This window comes from Trichomycterus rosablanca, chromosome 11 (genome assembly GCF_030014385.1).
Source record: "Trichomycterus rosablanca isolate fTriRos1 chromosome 11, fTriRos1.hap1, whole genome shotgun sequence".
Taxonomy (NCBI): Eukaryota; Metazoa; Chordata; class Actinopteri; order Siluriformes; family Trichomycteridae; genus Trichomycterus; species Trichomycterus rosablanca.
Window position 1 is genome coordinate 16,923,008 of NC_085998.1, and position 7,226 is coordinate 16,930,233.

Genomic DNA, 7,226 nt, shown 5'->3' on the forward strand with positions numbered 1-7,226 from the left:
TGAGACTTATCCAGAAAGACTACTTGGAAACAGGGTGTAAAAAGGAGGAAAGAGTACCTTATGAATTATGAATATTTTAGTTTTAGATACCAATTTCTAGGTAAATTAGTGTCTGATTAAAAATACATTTTACAGACAAATGTATACAAATCCTAGGTTTCGGTGATCATTTATGTGGGGAAAAAGGATTGGAGCTGAATTCTTCATTACACTTGGACAACATTTCAATTCAGTACTGATGACTCTTGCTAAAGATTATCACTTGTGAGAGAAGATGGCACTGATTAGAACATAACCACATGAATGCAGCCAGTAAGTCTTTGGTCTCTTCAGCACTCAGGTGGTAATTATTATACGCTGCACAACGTGAAAAATCTCATTCATCTAATGCTGTTCACTCAACAACACTGTTGTGATGTGGACAAAATTCAGACTGTGTGGAAATGACCTATGCCACAGCAGCTGCTCTGCCAGACCAGTGTGTGTGTGTGTGTGTGTGTGTGTGTGTGTATGCGTGTGCCTGTATGAGTCAGTGTTTATATGCCGATGCCAGCAGTGCTGGGCCTTGTTCCTCTCCATATGTTGTAGGTGGGCTGGGGGAGGCAGAACAATGCAAATCAAGAGCAATTACATTACCAGTGAAAGGGGCTCTTTTTTCCAAATTCGCCTTAAATCAAAGGCAGTGTCAATGGGTAACATAGGCACCCATTTTGATGCGTTACAGAGCACACTGCCCACAACCGCTTTTATTTATTTATTCTTTTTGCTAACAAAGTTGTATTTTTCATGAGAGTAAAACCATGCAAGCCTCAACGAGAAATATATTCTTTCCCTTAGAACTCTTTTAGGTAAACATGGCAAGTAAAGTGTAGACAAGTCTCACCAATTACATTTAACAAATTAAATGCTTGAAATTGGAATATTTAAGAGGTTTACAATGTGACTCACCTCTCGAGACCCAGGAGTTGGTCCTGTGTTATGTTTCTTCACCTGGCAGAGTGTGTATTCTCCTTACTTTACCAACAAACAGGAGTTTCGACTATAGACTTGTATTCTTTTGGCTCGACAACAATGACTTTCATACCACAACAAATAAATGACGACATAGCAAATGTATCCTGAAGTGAATAAATATGTTTAGCACACGCTGTGTTTCTATTCCTAATGGCTTCATACAATATAAAGGCCCTTCATTTCACGCTAATATCATGAATTTGACTTTTAATTTTATTACTTTGTGTACAGTTGGGCAACATGAACAGATAATTTTAATATAAATAATGTTTCATTTTAATATGCTTTATCCTGGTCAGGGTCGGGTGGGTTTGAATCATTGGGTGAAAGGCAGGAAACACCCTGGACAGTTGACAGTCCATTACAGGGCAGACACACCCACAAATTCACGCATAGGGCAATATTTAGTAGCTCCAATTGACAATTAAACCCAGGTTGTAAGGCAACAGCTCTACCCACTTGCGCCACCGTTACAACAATCGTGTAATTACACAGTTTGGACCATGATAAAGACATCATCAGAATTGTTTTAGGATCACGTTAAATGAAGTAATACTTAATTAAATTTTTAGTGGACTTGATGTCTGAAGTGTTATCTGATCCCCGATTTTAAAAAGTGGAAAGAGTTATTGACTGTAGTATCACTACTTTTTACTGTAACACCAAAGAAAACTGTATGGGTTGGGACTAGTAATACTACAAACACTTGGTTAATAAAGCTCATATTGTTCAAACATTATATATTTTATAATTTTAATTAAAATGCAACCAGAAAACAAAAAAGTGGACAGGTATATACGTAATCATACCACAAACTCAGCTGTTGCTCGAAGGCACTTGCTTTTGTAAAGTTTAAATGTAGCTAATACAGATGCATCATAAGCATTATTTAATAATGTGTTTGTATAATAATGGTGACAGTGTGCTTAATTATTTAAGTTTGCTTAATTTTTTAAGTTTGCTTAATTATTTAAGTTGTAGACGACAAACGTTGTAGCACTTTTTCTTTTTTTACGAAACCACTTCATGATACCTAACAGTAACTTTTTATAACATAATAAAAACCTAAGCATGTATTCTTTTATGCGTATATTATGTTTATTTAACATGTCAACCTGTGACAACCACATCCACCAGTAGAAGGAAGCACAGGTCGGCACACAACAGTTACAAATGCACTCCATTATCACTACTACAATGCAGCTGAGCTCAGTACTATAAAGATCTGCTTTCAGCTCAGTACTGTGCTGAGTCTTTGTGTTTGACTAGCCTAAAGTGTAGACAGCTAGTGTTGCATTTGTTTTATTTATTTCAGGGGGAGCTCTCTAAAAACCAAATTATCTGTTAGGCCCCACTAAATTCATGGGAGGAAATGTGCTTAATTTCACCTCGTTTTTCAAATATCACAGATTTTAAGAGTTTTTAAAAGATTTTAAAAGTGCCACAGTTCACGGCATTTATTAAATTACACCCATGAATTTAATGATTGAATAAATGGATGCTACAATACACAGCACAGCCTACCATATTAGCTGAGGCTTCATGTTCGAAAAATTCTTGTCTGTTTTTTGACACCCCCTCCCCCCTGCGTCCACAGAACTGGTTGAGTGTTTTTTTAAGTTACCCGAGTAGTGTTTTATCTGCTTTAGACTGACATCTTGGACATTTTGAATAACCAATTGCTAACTAAACTGCCGTAGAATTGCTACTGTAACAGACTTATCTGTGGAGTAGTGTGCTGACAATGTTTGATGTATATGGTTTTGTATTGAGTGCTATTTGTCCCTTTGGGGATTCCATAATAAATGGAAAAGTGTGCTTTTCTAAACACGTGATCATCTCTCTGTTGTCTGTGCTCAAAAGAACAAGCCAGTAAAGTATTTAGCTTTGATTGTTTGGATTTGGATTGGATCCTTGACTTTTTTTCTTTTTTTTCGCTTCATGTTTTAATTGGCTTTCTTTTTGTTCTGACCCTGTTCAGTTACTGCTCTTGAGTCCAGAATCAGCTTGGTGGCGAGCCTGCTGTATAGCAGCCCTGCCTCCAAATCTTCTTACAGATTATTACCTTGAGCTCACTAAATGTATGTGATTTTTTTTAGTCTCGTTTCCTTTGCTATACCAGATCATGCTTAAATAAAACTTCCTGGATCTTTTGATCTACTGAAAAACTAAATATAAAATGTACATACAACATCATGTCTAATAAACATGGGATCTAATGTAGACAAATAAATAACATTTTAAAGAAATGCTTACACTTACAAAAATGTATGCTTTTGCTTAGTTGAAACTAGTACGATAGTTAATGTACTATGAAGTGCTTGTTCCCTTTTAGATATACATGAAACATCTGCTGGCTGATTAATCCCCATCAAATCAAGCCTAACACAGAAATGAGCTTGAGCTTTTAAACTCACCATTTCAGTCTGATACATGAACCATTACCAAATGCTCATCCATCACTTGTGTCAGTCTACAAAATTGAAATAGAAGCTACATCATTCATGTCACGGCTCACTTAGCCTCAGATTTTACTCCCTGATGCCTACCATCTCTGCCAGGCTAATGTGTTTACCTCAGCAGAGGAAAAGTCTCAAACCAAAAGTGGTCTGAATACAATGTATTCTGTCTGGGAGATATTCTATTACTACAGAGCTGTTTTAGCACCAACAATCTGCAAATATTGACTTTTAATAGTGTTTTCTGATGTTTAAAATATGCAGAGGTATTAAAACTTAAAACGTGTGTTTTATTTTGCTCAGCATGTAAATATAATATATGGATGTAATTAATTATTTATAGTGTGCTGTTATTTCTTCATAAAAATCAATATTTGGGTGCAGAATAAAATATGATATTTGAACTTCTAATACAGAACAGTAGGGACGTTTTGCAGTTTTGTAAATTTAATAAAAACATAAATCTAGGATTTGTTTGTTCTTTTAAAACTTTATTTAACTGACAAAAGTACAAAAAAGAAGACATCATAAACAAATAAGAAGAAGAAAAAAGTTGGGAGGTAATGCAACACTGCAAATAATTTAGATCTTTTTACCATCTACCATGTGCAACATTATGAAAAGATTCAGATAAATCTGACTGTGTAGGACAAGGCTGCAAACCACTGTTGAATGTGCATGATCTTCAATTCCTTAAACTGCACTGCATGAAAAACTGTCGTGCTACTGTTATTAAATAATGCTACATGAGCTTAAAAGTACTTTGGAAAAACATTGTCACTTAACACCATTTACCACTGCAACCTGAAATTGCATTCTCTAAAAGAAAGCAATGTATCAAATCTTTGTAGAAAAGCCATAGGTTCTCTTGGCCCAAGCTTATCTTAGATGGACCAAAAGGCCACAAAAACATGTGATCATCAGAGAAGTCCACATTTTACAAAGCACCCTGATAACCTTCCCGAAAATGAAGTTTGTAGAATAAAGGTACAACACTGATAAGTGCAACTCTTTGTAAGAATGTAACTGTGATCTGGAAGAATAATATTTTATTTTATTTTCATGTTTTATTACCACTTTATCCTGGTCAGGGTCACAGTAAGTCTGTTTTTACCAGAAATCACTGGGCACAATGCAGTAGCACACTTGGACCAGATGCCAATCTTTAATGGGGCCTCGGTCATCCCCTCTTCACAGACACAGCCAACTATTTCTGTATGTAGTATTGCTGGATATTTAAACCCTGGATCCCAACGGTAGGAGGCCAGTGTAATTTACCACTGTGCCACCCGAATGACTGTGGATGAAATATTCTCCACTAAAATTGCCATAATTGCTGAAAGTAAAACTTTTTTAGTCTTAGCAGTTTCAAATAAATAGCTTTCCTTTCTATATAGTAAGTCAATCATTTTTATGAAAACGACTTCCTCTATCTATTTAGTGTGATAGGTGACTTACATTACCAAGAGTTAATGAATTAAAAATAATAATTTTAATAAATGTAAAACACTTGGTAAAACACACTAGCCCTCCAGTGATTTTTAGATTACTGCTGTGAAACACAATAGTGTTGTTTCATATATCTTGTATTGTTTTCTATTATTGTTTTATATATCAACTAATACTACGACTCCTGGACATTTAAATAAATTGAGGCATATTTAGCCAAAACCTGTAGAATTTTTATAAAGATCAATGTGCACAAACTAAAATAATAAAATTTATTTGATGTTATCTTGAAAAGTCTCAATATTTTTATTAAATAGACCATACAGGCATGATTGTAAAGTATTATTTTTCAGTGTTATTCATTTAATTTACAAACAAATAACATTTCGCCTACAGATCATGGATTTTTTACCATTTTCCAGAAAAAGTATCAATAGCATGTGTCAAACCTCACAAAAATAAAATAATGTGCTACATGTAACAGGATACGTTTAGTTTTTAGCCATTGCTGAAAAAAATTTGAGGATGCTTTCAGATTTCTTTAAATAGTTTGTTGTGATATATCTACAAATTTTATGTATTCATATTTTAAGGCATGTAAGTGTAAAGCTTGTCTATAAAAAGTTTAGCATGTTCTCTCTGTGTTTGCATGGGTTTGCTCTGAGTACTAGTCTGAAGTGGCCGTTATTGTTAGTTAGTGAGTGATGAGGATAGAGTGTGCTTCCCTGCCAGTCCAGGGTGTATTCCCACTTTGTGCACAGTGCTTTCAACTAGTGCTGGACCCACTGCAACAATGATTAAAAAAGCAGTAACTGAGCATAAATAGATAAATTAATATTGTAACAAGGCATGCAGAAGCACACTGTTGTCTTTTATTACATTTCGCTTTAATACTGAGTGTTTTAATAGTGATGATCATATTTATTTCATTTTATCTATTTTATTTTATTATAATAAACCCTAGATAAAGAGTCAATTCTCAGTCAATGTAGAAAAAAAAAAAGTACCTAAAGTGAAGATTTATTTCAAAAGTAAAAAGAGATTTCATAAGTTTCTGTACCCAGAGAACAGTTTAGTTGTTACAGTCTGGTGACACAGGTCACAACAGCACTAATTCGCTATGGTTACATGCAAATAAACACTACAGATTTTACGTCTGGGTCACTTTTACCCAACAAGGCATTGAATACGAATCTAAACTTTTTACCACATATGAAATATAGGACAATTTCCAAAAAGTAAACCGTGTTCATGTGGACCTTTAATTTAGGCTCAATCTCAGACCTTCAGCTGGAATTAGGGAGATTTGAGGGCTAACTGCGGTGTTCTCTGATTACTTAATAACATGGTGATAAATATAGCCATAAATCAGGCTTTCTGACAGACCTTACAATTCAGAAGAAATGGCCCAAAATGAGAGCTGCCGCCTCTGTCATTGTGTAAGAGCATTAGTTATAAACAGGGGTGTTAGACTATGTTCACAGCTCACTGATGAGCTCCTTTACTTATTCTTCAAACAGGAGCGCAACGAACATGAAATGAACTCTCGAACATCTGTACGTGTTTATCTTGCAAAACTCACTAAAGCTCTTATTTAACACTTGTTATCTAGAGCAGGCAGGACATTGCATTTTAATCACAGACACAGTCTACTGTGGTTACTAGTTTTAGGCACTGAATTTCTGCATACTACTCAGGAGCTAAATTTGAAGGGTTTGAGAAATGAAATGACTTTGAGGGGGTGCAGAGCATCTGATGTGGACAGCAGATAATGACACAATTTTGTATAACGGAACAACAATGACAGTTGCAGTCCAAGCAACGTGAAAGATACATATAACTTTATTTAGAGAAATCAGTGTATGAAGAGATTACAGCACTATAAAGCAATGTAGATACAGCTTCCAAAAACATCTATGAACCCTTTGAATTTGTGAATGCTGAGAGAATCTGAATCATAATAATAGACACATTCTGCCTATAATGATAAAATACAATTATGAAATGATAAACACATTGTTAAACATTCACCATCTAGGCTGGAGAAAGAACGTAACACTCGGGAAACAAAAAATTATCTTTTTAAGAAAGACCTGTACAGAAATCCATGCACTGGTTAAAGCTATATTTTACAGCTGCAGGAAGAAAAAGTAAGTAAGTACAGTAAGTATTTAATGCTGTTGCTGTTCTTCTCAGAAGTCTAGAAGATGTCTTGCAAAGATCACACCACAAACACTCTGTTTGTGAAATTACTGTTTGTGTGTCCATCATGATGGAAAAAAAAACAAAATACACACCAAAATA